The 15,656-nt window shown below is 43.1% G+C and overlaps 1 pseudogene; it reads left to right on the top strand.

The window, feature by feature from the left end:
- Positions 1–595: 595 nt before the first annotated feature.
- On the top strand, positions 596–14,038 carry LOC148150492 (uncharacterized; annotated as a pseudogene).
- Positions 14,039–15,656: the final 1,618 nt, after the last annotated feature.

Genomic DNA, 15,656 nt, shown 5'->3' with positions numbered 1-15,656 from the left:
GAAGAGGTTGGATATTTTCCATTATCAGGAGTATCAGTACCAGAATACACCACTTTAAAATAAATGGCGAAAGAAGCAATGGGTGGATGAAACCATTCTGTTCGCGTAGTGAAGTGTTATGATTTGGAATTTACTGTCTGAAGTGGCAGGGACAGCATATTGAATAGGCCCTTTGCTAAAGGGAATTAGATAAGTTCTTGAAAAGGGGAAAAAATGTTGCCGGGCTGTGAGGAAAGAGTGGGATAGAGTGGGACAGATCTGACAACTGATTGGTCACCTTCCATGTTATATCACTGTCATTCTATTTCACACACTCTAGTGTTAGAGAACAAGTGAGAACTGGCCAAATCTTAAAGGACACTTGCAGTTTTCATTCTACAAGACATCTGTCTAACTAATACTTACTCTGTCAGGTTCATTGAGTAGGTTATATCGGAGAATGCCATAAAGACACCAAACTGAATGAAAAGCACCTATGTTAGTATAATGTACGAAACATTTGAACAGCTGATGCTATATTTTACTTGGAAGACCTACAGTCATCAATTCACCTGGCTAAGTGCTAAATAAAACCCATTAGGCATCTGGAGTATATATGCGAGCAATTCAGTCTCGTTACCGAAGTTCCTTTCCAAATGCACGGGCAAGGTAAATTAGCAGCATAGAGAGCTTGCAACAATCAGCCTTGTAACTAGGCTTGTAATATATTAAATGTTTTGACAGATTGTTGCAGTTAACCCGAAGGAGAAACACATTTTCAATGTGAAATGAGATATGTATCCGAAGCTTTGATTTCAGTATCGTGGAAGCTGTAAATACTTAGTTCCTGAAATGGTTGAGTTGAAACCGAGCCATGCAGACCAGGAGAAATCCAAGTTTAATCCTCAATCTGTCCTGTGTTTGCTGATCTAAGACAAGGAGATTGTACATTACTACAGTTAACCCTAGCTTAAAGGAGGAAAACAATCAGACAGACACCTGATCACTATTTAGAGACTGGACTTAAAAGGAAATGTGCACATTTTCTTTTTAAGAATCTGCCAGCAATCACTGTCTAGTGATATATGTAAGGACATATATGGCTTAAAATAAAAGATGGTCACTAATAAATCCAATATGGAGAAACATTGTTTATTCAGAAAGTGGTGATAATATGGAAGTCACTACCATGTGTCATGGTTGAACTGAAATTACAGGGATGCATTCGGGATAACAGATCAGAAGGACATGGTGAGAGCATTATGGTGGTTCAGTGGTTAGCACTGCTGCCTCACAGTGGCAGGGACCTGGGTTTGATTCCAGCCTCGGGTGACTGTTTTCAGTTTGCATATTCTGCCCATATTTGCGTGGATTTTGAAATAACTGCACAGAGCCTGGTATCCCGTCACCAAGTCATCCTTCATTTACATGTGCACAGTACATGGGGTCTGACCAGTCAGCTCAGAGCCAGTCACAAAAGTGGGGAATCTCTCTAAATCCCCTGTTTATATTGAACTCCTCACCATCAAATGCTGCCCCTTCTATCTACCACGGGAATTTACCACTGCTATACTAAGTACTGTGTACATACCACCACAAGCAAAGGTTGAGGAAGCTCTGGATCTGCTGTACTCCACCACTAACACCCTGGAGACGGAACACTCCGGGGCCCTGTTTATTGTGACTGGCGACTTCAATCAAGCCAATCTAAGGAATGTGTTGCCCAAGTACCACCAGAACATTACCTGCTCCACCAGGGGCCTGAACATTTTAGACCACTGCTACACCACTGTGAAGGATGCCTACCGCTCCATCCCCCGCCCTCATTTCGGGAACTCTGGCCACAATGCCGTGTTTCTTCTCCCGGCTTACAGGCAAAAGCTCAAGCAGGAGACCCCCTTGTGGATACAGGTCCAGTGGTGGTCGGAGGAGGCAGAGGATCAACTCCAGTGCTGTCTGGAATTGGCTGATTGGGCCATGTTCAAACAGTCCTCAGGTACCTTGGACGCGTACGCCCCCACCGTCACAGATTTTATCAGCAAGTGTGTGGAGGACTGTATACCGAGGAAGTCAATCTCAACAGGAAACCCGAGATGAATCAGGACATATAGAACCTGCTATAAAACCAGGTGTGAGGCCTTCAGATTAGGAGACATGGCATTTCCTGAAGAAGGGCTCATGCCCGAAATGTCGATTCTCTTGCTCCTTGGATGCTGCCTGACCTGCTGTGCTTTTCCAGCAACACATTTTCAGCTCTGATCTCCAGCATCTGCAGTTCTCACTTTCTCCTTCAGATTAGGAGATGGAAATGTGTTGCTGGAAAAGCGCAGCAGGTCAGGCAGCATCTAGGGAACAGGAGAATCGACGTTTCGGGCATTAGCCCTTCTTCAGGAATCTTTTAGATTCCAGCATCTGCAGACCTCACTTTCTCCTTCAGATTAGGAGACCCAATCAAATATAAGAAATCCAAGTATGACCATCGCAGAGCCATTAAGACAGCCAAGAACCAATACCGATCCAAACTAGAGACCCAGGCAGACACCCGGTGACTATGACAAGGACTAAATGACATCACAGGTTCTAAAACGAGACAGTGCAAGATAGCAGATGATGACATATCCTTCCCAAATCGTCTTAGTGTCTTCTATGCTCGCTTTGAGCAGATTTTCGGTGGAGAGGTAACACCTATTCCGACAAGTCCTGACGAACCTATCCCAACAGTCATTGCATCAGAGGTCAGGATCAGTTTTCCCTCAGTGTAAATCCAAGGAAAGCGATAGGATCAGATGGAGTACCAGGCCATGCACTCAGAACATGCACAGATCAACTGGCAGAGGTCTTCTTGGACATTTTCGACCTCTGCCTGCAGCAGGCCACTGTCCCTGTCTGTTTCAAGAGGGCCAACATCATTTCTGTGCCTAAGGCGGCTCGTGCAGCATGTCTCAATGACTATCGCCCAGTGGCGCTAACTTCGTTGGTCATGAAGTGCTTTGAAAGGCTGGTCATGGCATTAATCAACTCCAGTGTCCCCACTACTCTTGACCCATTCCAATTTGCCTATCGGACTAACAGATCCAAGTCAGATGCCATATCACTTGCCCTTCACTCCTCCCTAGAATATCTTGACACCAAGAACAGCTACGTAAGATTCCTATTCATTGACTACAGTTCAGCCTTCAACACTATTATCCTCTCAAGACCGATTACTAAATTTAGTGATCTCAGATTAAGCACTACTCTCTGCAACTGAATCCTCAGTTTCCTGACCCACAGGTCACAATCAGTGAAGATTGGGGACAATATTTCATCCTCACTTATACTCAACACTGGAGCCCCCCATGGGTGCATACTCAGCCCCCTACTGTACTCACTGTATACCCATGACCGCATCACCAAATACCAGACTAATGCCATTTACAAATTCGCTGATGACACCACCATAGTCTGTTGAATCTCAGATGGCCATGAAACAGACTACAGACAGGAGGTGGAAGACCTGGAACAATGGGGCACTGAGAACAACCTAGCTCTCAATGCCAGCAAAACCATGGAACTCATTATTGACGTGCGGCAAGATGTTACTCATGCCCCCCCTACACATAAACAGCACAGAGGTGGAACGAGTGAGAGTGTCAAGCTCCTGGGAGTGGTCATCCACAACAAGCGGCACGGTGGCACGGTGGCACAGTGGTTAGCACTGCTGCCTCACAGCGCCAGAGACCCGGGTTCAATTCCCGACTCAGGCGACTGACTGTGTGGAGTTTGCACATTCTCCCCGTGTCTGCGTGGGTTTCCTCCGGGTGCTCCGGTTTCCTCCCACAGTCCAAAAGATGTGCGGGTCAGGTGAATTGGCCATGCTAAATTGCCCATAGTGTTAGGTTAAAGGGGTAAATGTAGGGGTATGGGTGGGTTGCGCTTCGGCGGGTCGGTGTGGACTTGTTGGGCAGAAGGGCCTGTTTCCACACTGTAAGTAATCTAATCTAATCTAAAAAGCTTTCTTGGACTCTTCATGTGGACGCACTGGTTACAAAGGCCCAACAACGTCTCTTCTTCCTCAGGAAGCTGAGGAAATTTGGCATGATAGTGAATACCCTTACCAACGTTTCTAGGTGTGCCAGTGAGAGCATTCTGTCTGGATGTATCACTACTTGGTATGGCAACTGTACCATTCAAGGTTGGAGATGGTTACGGAGAGTGGTGAACTCAGCTGGGACAATCACAAAGGCCAACCTCCCATCTATAGAATCCATCTACCAGGCTCGCTGTCAAGGAAAGGCCGCCAGCATTCTTAAAGATCCATCCCACCCTGGCAATGTTTTTCTACAACCTCTACCATCGGGGAGAAGGTACAGAAACCTGAACACATGCACCAGCCGGTTTCACCACAGTTTCCACCCTACTGTTGTTTGAACACTGAATTGACTCACAAACACTTAACATTCGGCTGTACCTGTGTTTTTGTTTTTACCTATTCTTTACTATCTAAGCTACTTAACTATGTGATCTGCATATATTGCTCACAAGACAAAGCTTTTTTTCTTCCACACTACCGCCTAACTGCAGTAGTGCTTATCTATTTCCCCAGCACCCACGTTGTGTGTGTGCAGGTGTGAGACATAGTGAAAGACACAAGGTGCACAAACCTTTATTCAAATTTCCACCACCAGGAAGAAAGGAAACACCCGAGGGGCCAGTGTCCTTCACATCAAGCAGTGCCCTTCACATCAAAAGGCAATGTTGTGTGATCAAACAGTGAAGGGGAGGGCAGGGATTAAATCAAAATAGAGTTGGAGATGGAAATGATGCACTCCACTCCCTGCGACGCCCAACTCTCCCTGAACAACTCCAGGGTGTTGGTGGACAACATGTGCTCCTTCTCCAGAGACACCCGGGCTCTAACGTAACCGCGGAAGAGGGATAGGTAATCGGCCCTAACGACCCCCTCCACGGCCCGCTGCCTGGACCTGTTGATGGCCAGTTTGGCCAGGCCCAGGAGCAGACCCACGAGGAGGTCTTCAGACCTGCCCTCCCTACCAAGTGCCCGAAGATCAGGAGGAGACAAAGTTTTATTTTCTTTTTTTTAAACTTTTTAAAATCTTTTTCTTTTTAAACCCCCACACTACCACCTAACTGCGGTAGTGCTTATTTTTTCTCCAGCACCCATGTTGTGTGTGTGCAGGTGTGAGAACAGTGAAAGACACAAGGTGCACAAACCTTCATTCACATTTCCACCACCAGGAAGAAAAGAAACACCCGAGTGGCCAGTGACAAGCAGTGCCCTTCACATCAAAGGACAGTGTTGTGTGATCAAACAGTGAAGGGGAGGGCAGGGATTAAATCAAAATAGAGTTGGAGGGGGAAATAATGCACTCCACTCCCTGTGGCGCCCAACTCTCCCTGAACAACTCCAGGGTGTTGGTGGACACCACGTGCTCCTTCTCCAGAGACACCCGGGCTCTAACGTATCTGTGGAAGAGGGGCAGGTAATCGGCCCTAACAACCCCCTCTCCGGCCCGCTGCCTGGACCTGCTTGTGGCCAGTTTGGCCAGGCCCAAGAGCAGACCCACGAGGAGGTCTTCAGACCTGCCCTCCCCACTACGTACCAAGTGCCCGAAGATCTGGAGGAGACAAAGCTTTTCACTATGCCTTGGTACACATGACAATAAATTCAATTCAATTCTATTGGTCAGCCAGTGCACCCTGATTCACTCAAACTAACAACCCCAATCAATCAACCCCATAGTCAATGAGATCCACCTGGCCTTTATCCCAATCAGTGCAGGTTTCCACCGGGTGCTCTGGTTTCTTACGACAATCCATAGATATGCAGGCTAGGTGGTTTAGCCATAGTAAATGCAGGGTTACAGGGATAGGGTGTGATGCTCTTTGGAGGATAAATGTAGATTTGATGGGCTAAATAGCCTCTTTCTGCACTGGAAGGATTCTATGATTCTAATAATCATGTTGAAAGAGGCTCCAATAAAAAGCATAAAGATTAGTATGGACCTGCTGGACTGAATGGTCTGTCTGTGCTGAGAATTTTAAAGTCAATGCTCCGTTGGAAGAGCAGTCCATTGCAGGTAAGTAAGCACAGGGGTAATGTGGCACAGAGACACTACTGCACAGATGGAGGCCATCAGCCATTCATGCCTGTTTCCATAAAGCAATCCAGTTTGTCTAATTTTGTCTAATTCCCTGGTTCTGTACTGCTATTTATTTCCCTCGAGTGCACAGTCAATTTCCTCATGAATGAGTCCATTGTGTCCACTTCCACCACACTTATCAGCGGCAAATTCCAGGTCCTTACCAAACTCGGTGTAAAAACTGTTCCCTTTGCATCTTCTGTGTAAAATCTCAAATCTGTGTCACCCAGTTCTTGCACTATCATAGAGTCATAGGGATATACAGAACGGAAACAGACTCTTTGGTCCAACACATCCATGCCGACCAGATATCCTAATCTAATCTAGTTCCATTTGGCAGCACTTGACCCATATCCCTCTAAGGAGGAGAAAGTGAGGTCTGCAGACACTGGAGATCAAAGCTGAAACTTTATTGCTGGAACAGCACAGCAGGTCAGGCAGCATCTAGGGAACAGAAGATTCGACGTTTCGGGCACATGCCCTTCTTCAGGAATCATTCCTGAAGAAGGGCATGTGCCCGAAACGTCGAATCTTCTGTTCCCTAGATGCTGCCTGACCTGCTGTGCTGTTCCAGCAATAAAGTTTCAGCCATATCCCTCTAAACCCTTTATATTCATATACCCATCCAGATGCATTTTAAATGTTGTAATTGTACCAGCCTCCACCATTTCCTGTGGAAGCTCATTCCATATTATGTACCATCCTCAATGTGACAATATTGCCCCTTAGGCCCCTTTTAAATCTTTCCTCTCACACTTTAAACCTACACTGTCTGGTTTTGAACTCCTCCAACTTGGGAAAAAGACCTTGACTATTCACCCTATCCATGCCCCTCATGATTTTATCAACCTCTATAAGGTCACCCCTCAGCCTCTGACGCTCCAGGGAAAACAGCCCCAGCCTATTCAGCTTCTCCCTATAGCTCAAACCTTCCCATCCTTGTATCCTTGTAAATCATTTAAATCTCTGTGTACTTTATCCAAACCTGTCATAATCTTTTACATCTTTACCAAATCTTCCTTTATCATGATCCGTGTAGAGGCAGGATATTTTAAAAGCAGTCTTGAATTTCTAATAATTAACTTAAAGGAATTCTATGAGAAGGTTTCAAATTTTAAGTCTATTACAGTAACAAATGAAAATCAGCATTGAACATGCATTACTTAAGAGACAACTAATAGTCTAGACTAAAGAAATGATAACTCTTATTACTGTAATAACACAACTGATAACCACATGTAGCAGAATTGGAATCTTTACAGATAGAATGCAAATTATTCCCAGCTTCCAATGGATTTATTTCTTCCTGCTTAATTGAGTCATGACATCCCTGTGACTACCAAAAGTCCTGTCCCTCTGTATTCCAAACCCCCTTTCCAGCACTAAAGTTCAGTCCAGTCATTCCTTTTCTTGGCCTGTCTGTGAGAATCTTCCAGTGACATCAAATCTCTGCAGGTTCCATGTCTTCATTCAGAAACATTTTCACTAACATTCTGCCTTGTAGCTAGCAGAATTCTACCACTCACAAGAGTTGCTGCTTCTCTATGTCAGGGAATCTGTATGCCCTTACAAAGTCAAAAGAGCTATCTCAGATTCCGTGGCTCTCCCCAATTCAAAGTCAGATGCTTTGTCTTTAGTCCTCAGCTGTTAACTAACTTATAAAAACGTGCATTCATCATGCATTTACTGGCCTTTGCTTCAAGGAGAGTAGCACCAGCTTGGAAACCTATAGTTAAAATCTCTTAATTCTGGAACCATTCTGGCGAGTCTCGTTTGTGCCCTCTTAAGGATCCTCAAAAGTGTGGTGACCAGAACTGAATGTAATTCTCTAGCTGGGGGATTATCAGAACATTTTTTGGAGTTTCCATATAAATTCCCTGCTTTTTTACTCCATACCTTTCTTTACAAAGGTCTCATATTCTTTGGTAAGTACTCTATCAATAGAGCCTGCTACCTTCATGGATCAATGTACATTAGCTCCCAGGTCCCTCTGTCTCTGTACAGCTCTTTATCATTATTCTATTTCGTCAATATCGCCTCTGCCTCTTCCTTCTGACAAAATACATCACCTTGTACCTCACCTGCCCACTCTGTTGTTTATCTATGTTTTTTGGGAGTTTATTTGTATCATCCCACTGTCAGCTATGTTCAGAATCATGGCAAATTATGAAGTTTTATTCTGTATTCCTGTAGCCAAGCTATTTATGTACATAAAGCAATAGTCCAAAGAAGAATATTTAGAACCACTTCCTAACAACTTGGGGAAAAAAAACGACTTTTTTGTCCTTGAGTCAATATTTTCTTATACAAGCTTCCACAGACCCTCCTTTTCCATAAAGTTAAATTTTGTTAAGCAGCCTTTTATGTCAATGGCTTTTAAAAATCCATGTAAATAACATCCACCACATTCTCTTTGCCAGCCTTCTTCACTATTTCATAAAAAACATTCAATTAGTTAGTCAAGAATGATCTGCCATTTCCAAATCTGTGTTCTCCTTAATTAAACCTCCACAAGTGCCTGTTGCTGTTTCTTCCCCTGAGTATCTTTTCAAAAATAATTGCTGAAAAATCTAACAGGCCTTTAGTTGCTAGTACTCTCCCATCTTGAATAAGAATGTCACATTTATCAATTCCAATTCTCTGGCCCCTTCTCAGGAAGATTGTGGAAAGCCCTTCCACTATCTCCACCTCCTGCTTCCTATAGCGGCCACCCAGAGATGGTGACTTCTCCACTCTAAGCCTCTCCAGCCTTTCCAGTAACTTGGAACTCTCACATTTCACCCCATCCATTACCTCTGCCACGGGACTTGGTGTGCATTGGGATATGATTTGCATGAGCTCAATGGAGAGTAGAATGTTGGCCACTAGCAGCTACTACTTTGGTTGTAGGTCCCAATGATATAGAGATGACAAGGAAAGAGATGATTATAGAGTCACTATGGAATGCTGGGAACCAAATTAAGATACAAGACCTCAAGGGTAATACTCTTTGAGATATTACCTAGGCTGTGTACAAATTGGCATAGGGTGAAATCAGATTAGAGAAATAGCGAGTTTTGAGAAGATTTGTAGCTCAGGTTGAGGTTTTGGATGTAGGTTTGTTTGCTAAGCTGAGCTGTGTTATCCTACCTGCAGACAAAGGACACTTGACAGTCATTCTCAATCGAAAAGACTACATTGAAAAAGCAAACACATTACTTACAGATACCAACACTTACCAACAAGTGCGATAGACCCGACCCCACAACTAGAGAACCGAATCACAGCCCTACTCAAAAAACTTCAGAAATCTAGACAAATAAGACCAACTTCCAAAAAATGAAACCAGATGGATCCAACACACCACGCTTCTACGGTTTACCCAAAATTCACAAAGCAGGAGCCCCCTTCAGACCCACAGTCTCACCACCTGGAACACCAACTTACAGATTAGCCAAGGAGCTACATGAAATACTAAAACACTTAGTAGAAGATGCATGCCACTCCATCCACTCCACCCAAGATTTCCTGAAGACCATCAAAGACATTAAGATAGAAGAGGACGAAATAATGGTCTCATTTGATGTAACAGCCCTGTTTACTTCAATCAACATTAACCTGGCCAAGGAAACACTGACTACACTATTAGAAGATCCAAAGACACATACACCAAACACAACTAACTTCATCAACAAGGAGAATATCATCAGGCTAATGGACCTATGCCTTACCACCCACTTCACCTTCAACAACAAAACTTACAGACAAACTAATGGAACACCCATGGGATCTCTAATATCAGGGTTCTTAGCAGAGGCAGTAATGCAGAGACTTGAGCAAACAGCTCTGCCAATCATCCAACCCAAACTCTGGGTCCACTACGTGGGTGACACCTTTGTCATCACTAAAAGAAACAAGTTAGAGGAAACCTTCAAGACCATCAATAATACCCTTACTGGCATAAAATTCACTAAAGAGGAGGAAAACAACAACAAACTGCCATTCCTAGATGTCACAGTAGAGCAAACAGTCAATGGGGAAACTTCAAATCAGCGTCTACAGAAAAACAACACATACGGACCAAATATTGAACTACAGAAGCAATCATCCCAACACCCACAAACGAAGCTGTGTCAGAACATTATTTCAATGAGCCACCACACACTGCAGTACAGAGAAACTACACAGAGCAGAGGAAAATCGTGTATTCAAAAAGAATGGGTACCCAGTGAACACAGTCCAGCGATTTGTCAGCAATAAACCCAAACAAGCAGACAAAACACACCCAGAAACCCTAGCCACTCTCCCCTACATCAAAGACATCTTGGAAATGACTGCCAGACTACTCAGACCCCTTGGCATCATGGTAGCCCACAAACCCATCAACACACTAAAACAGCAGCTAATGAACTTGAAAGGCTCTATACAGACAATGAGCAAAACTAATGTCATTTACAAAATACCGTGCAAGGACTGCAACAAACACTACATTGGACAAACAGGCAGAAAACTAGCCAGCAGGATACATGAACACCAACCAGTCACAAAAAGACATGACCCTCTCTCACTAGTATCCTCACATACAGATGAGGAAGGACACCACTTCGACTGGGAAAATACATCCATCCTAGGACAAGCCAAACAAAGATATGCACTAGAATTCCTAGAAGCATGGCATTCTAACCGGAACTCTATCAACAAACACGTCAAGTTAGACCCCATCTACCACCCCCTGAGAAAAGGAACAGGAAGTGACTTCACCACAGGAAATAACATCACCACAGGAAATAACATCACCAACCCAAAGAAACCCAAACATATAAATAGAAAGCAGGAATTTTCAGCATTGCTTTGTGTGAGGTCCACTGAAGATGTTACCTAGTAAGGTAACAAAACGTCTGGAAATGAACCTTTCAGCTCAGCGAGCAAACCTATAATCCAAAAGATTAGAGAGATGTGGGTTCCAGTTTGTGGGGCACCAGGACTGGGCAAGTGGAGGCTGTGACAATCTACACTGGAACTGTACTGGCAATCAGTATTCTAGTGAGTTGCATAACTAGGGAAATATAGAGAGGGTTAAAATAATTAGTAGGGTAAGGGATCAAATTTGGGAAGATTTATCAAAATGAAGTTAAGGCAAGAGAGAAGGGTATTAATATGGAAATAGTAAACAGATCATGATGGAAAAGAATAGAAAATACAACTTGAACAGTTGATAATAAATAAGGCTGAAAGAATTATTGAGAGATTAAAATTAAAGGCTATCTATCTGAATATACATCGCATTCATCACAAAACAGATGAACTAAATAAAAACTGAAAGAACTGCAAATGCTGAAAATCAGAAACAAAAACAGAAATTGCTGGAAAAGCTCAGCAGATCTGGCAGCATCTGTAGAGAGAAATCAGAGTTAACATTTCAGGTCAAGTGACCCTTCTTCAGAACTGATGAACTAATAGCTCAAACAGAAATAAATAAATAAATACAACCTGATAGATAATACACATAAATGGCTGTATATTGCCAAAGCTTGAAACATGCCTGACATTTCGGAAGAACAGGAAGCTAAGTAAAGATGGAGGAGTGACTCTGTTAATTAGCACAGATGAGAAGTTCATAAAATGTATTCAGGATTGTTTCTTACAAGACTGCATCCTGGAGTCAAGTAAAAAGCAAGCTATTATAGGCTGCTGTTGCATAATGAGATAAGACTAATTAATGAGCTCACTTGAAGGCACCTCTACTTAGCAATGATAGTAATATGAGGACAAGATTCAGCTAATTCAGCTAATATGAATCAGCAAATGATAAAGATTACAAAAACTACACAAAGGTTCCCCAATTTGTCTGACTTTTTAAAAATGGCTTACTGCAGAGAACAGAGAGTGAGCACCTGGTTGATGGAGAATTGATGGATTCTCTGTATTTGTTTCCAGACCTAAGCTACTCAGTTAATGGCTATTGGCAGGCAGAAGGGCTTTGTCATTGTCATCTGGTCACTAGTCCACAAACCAACTGACTTCTTGTTGCTAACCAGAGTTCCATCTGTATAGAACCCTTCAGCTCCAGTTCATCTGCAAACACTGCTTTAACCCATTGCTGTACAATCTCCATCTCGCTATCTCCCTTCCCTCCTCGTTTTGTTGAATATTCTTCAATATTTCAGGACAATTTAAAGCTGCAGTTTGTTGAATGGCAGAGAAGGCTCAAGCGAGTGAAATGTGTTGTCCTTACCCAGTCTGACTTATATGTGACCCCAGACCCATAGCAGCATGGTTGACTCTTAATTGACTGCTGCGATGATCTGAGCAAGGCACTCCGTTCAAGGGAAAGCTATGATGAGCAACAAAGTCTGGCCTTGCAGTGGTACCCACATCCAATGAAAGAATACGTTTAAAAACCCATGAGTCCAGAAATATGACTATGGATCCTGCCTCAGCCTCTATGCAAATTAAATTCAGATAACTCCATGTAATTTTCTTTTCAGTCATGGGATGTGGGCCTCACTGGCTGGGCCAGCATTTATTTTCTGTCCCTATTTGCCCCTTGAGAAGGTGAACTGTCTTCTTTAACCACTGCAGTCCATGCCCTTAGGGAGGGAATTCCAGGATCTGACCCAGTGACACTGAAGGAAATCTGTCATCCTTACCGGGTCTGACTAACATGTGACTCCAGACCCACGGCAATGTGGCTGACTCTTCCCAGATGCAGTAAGCCACTCAGTTGTAATCAAGAAGACAGCTATTTCCCACAGGGGTAATTTAGGGATGGGGAATACATATTGACCTCACCAGTGACACAACTTGAGAATAAACTAAAAAAAATTCTTCACAATGCAGATCAATGAAATGGAACTATTCTCATTTTAAAATTGACCTTGAGAAAGAGTAATTTGTTTTCGATGACTGGCTTTAAAAGTTATATTTAAATGACACAAGACAACACATGGAAGAGACGTGAAATCAGCCTCTTTGCTGCTCCCTCTAAGGTAGGTTTTGGAAGAGTGAGCGCTAAATATTACATGGTGTTCTACACAGTGATAAGAAGCTAACACTTGTGTCTGACTATTGTAACTACAGATCCCTGCAACAGACTCCAGCTGCAATAGACAGTAACAGAGTGAGTTACAGGCTGGGGTCCAATACAGGGTTTGTTGGGGGGAGTCGAGGTGGAGGGAGGGGGGTGGGGGGGGGGGGGGGGGTGCTACATACAGAACAACAGATGCCGAGGAGTGAATTACACACTGGTATTTAATTGAGGACTCCAGAGTATTTATGTAAGTAGAAAATAGATGCACTAAGAGTAGGTCACTGATTGGAATTAAATCTATGGGTTTTGGGGGATTTATATGGAGTAACAGATACTTGGGAATGAGTTACAGCGTGTGGTCTAATTGAGGAATTTAATGGTGTTTCTATATGGAATAACAAATGGCCAAGATTGAGATCCAGTCTGGTATCTACTTGAGGGATCCAGGATATTTAGAATTAGAGGATAATGTAAAGACTGTTTTTGCTTTTACATAATTTTGATTGTTGACTGAAATGGAAGAAGGACTGTTTTAAAAATAAATGGTTGTGGAAGGAGTTCAAAATGTTTTTAAAAAACAAGTTACCAACATTCGTAATTGCTGTTCACATTGTCACATTGCTACTTTCTCAAGCAGTGGGGGGACATTACTGCAGACAAGATGATGCCAATGAATGTCTACATACTGGGGTCTAGCTGGCAACAAGGAATTGATTAGTCTGTGGAATGGAAACCCGTTGTGAATAAACACCTTCTGACTGCCAATGACTATATGATTTCTACCCAGGTAGCTGGACAATGTGTGAATGTGAACAACTGCGCCAAAAACCTTCAGACCGCCAAAAATGGAGATGGCATCTTTTTCTGTCTGCCCAAAAACAAGCCTTTGTTTATTTTCCTTCGCTAGTTGTGGCTCTTAAGCAGCAAGTCAGAGACTTTATAATTTATGAAGCAGTTGCTCCGTGGCTCCTACAAGTGAAAAGTAGCTGGAGAAAGAGAGATTGAGGAACAGCAAGTCCTGACAAGTAAAGAAGATCAACTCAGTGAACCCTGTGGGCAGGAACCATTGAACTCCCTTCCCAGTCATTCCCTTCGACCCTAACACCAGCTTTTGCAGTTATTCTCTCTACCCATAGCACTGTAGTTTTTTTATATAGCCTGTATTTGTGTGTGAAGGATGTTTTATTAACAGTTTCAACTGGGGGAGTTTTATGTTGACAGTTCATAGAATTCAGCTGCTGGTAAACAATTATTTATTTGTAATTGTCATTCTTAAGTTTCGAGTTGTAGACTGTTTTTCTGTTAACCTGAGTCCAAGTGACAAGTAAATTAGGGAATCTTACATTTTTTAATAAAATATATAGCTTTTGTGATTACTCAGGGCTAATGGGGCTTGATTTCCAGTGCACTACTCCAGTGAGGTGTGACAATAACCCAGGAGTGAGTTATAATCCAGAACCAAATCAAAGGGTTTGAGGCCTTTGTATTTATATACCTGACAGTAAATTTTAGATTGGGATATACTGTGATCCTAGAGACATGACTGCAGGCAGACCAGGGCCAGGGACAAAAAAGCTAATATCAAAGTTCAGGGGATAATAGGGGAGCCAAATAACTGTTGGGCTTTATTTCAAAAGGAATGGAGTATAATAGAGGGAGGTTTTGCTAAAACTGTGCCTCAAATTGAATAGGTTGGGCCTGTACTCATTGGAGTTTCGAAGAATGAAAAGCAACCTTATTGAAACATACAAGATTCTGACAGGACTTGACAGGGTAGACGCAGAACGTTTGTTTTTCCTTTCCCATCTAGGACCAGAGGGCATCATCTCAAAATAAGGGGTCGTACGGTTAGACAGAGATGAGGAAGAATTTCATCTCTGAGGAGAGTGAATCTGTAGATTTCTTTACCTTGGAGGGTGGCCAAGGCTGGGTCATTAAGTATATTTAAGATTGAGGTAGACTTTCAATCAGTAAAGGGATCAAGGGTGATGGGGAAAAGGCAAGAAAGTGGAGTTGAGGATTATCAGATCAGCCATGATCTCACTGAATGGGGGAGGAGACTCAGTGGGCTGAATAGCCTACTCCATGGCCACATTTAGAATACTGCATACAATTCTGGTCTTCTTTCTATAGGAAGGATGTTGTTAAACTTGAGAGGGTGCAGAAAAGATTTACAAGGATGTTGCCAGTACTGGAGGGTTTGAACTATAGGGAGAGGCTGAATAGGCAGGGGCTTTTTTCCCTGGAACGTCGGAGGCTGAGAGGTGAACTTGTGGAGGTTTATAAAATCATTATGGGCATGGAAAGGGTGAATAGACAAGATCTTTTCCCTGGGTTGGGAGAGTCCAAAACTAGAAAACATAGGCTTAAGGTGAGAGGGGAAAGGTTTAAGAAGGACCTGAGAGATAGCTTTTTCATGCGGAGGGTGGTGCGTGTATGGAATGAGCTGCCAGAGGAGGTGGTGGAGGCTAGTACAATTTCAACATTTAAAAGGCACCTGGATTAGTATATGAATAGGAAGGGTT

The sequence above is a fragment of the Chiloscyllium plagiosum genome, unplaced genomic scaffold (genome assembly GCF_037043375.1).
Source record: "Chiloscyllium plagiosum isolate Xiang-an unplaced genomic scaffold, Cpla_swu_hap1 HiC_scaffold_4, whole genome shotgun sequence".
In the NCBI taxonomy this organism is placed as follows: domain Eukaryota; kingdom Metazoa; phylum Chordata; class Chondrichthyes; order Orectolobiformes; family Hemiscylliidae; genus Chiloscyllium; species Chiloscyllium plagiosum.
Note: the sequence above shows the minus strand (reverse complement) of the source record. Positions and strands in the feature narration are given on the sequence as shown.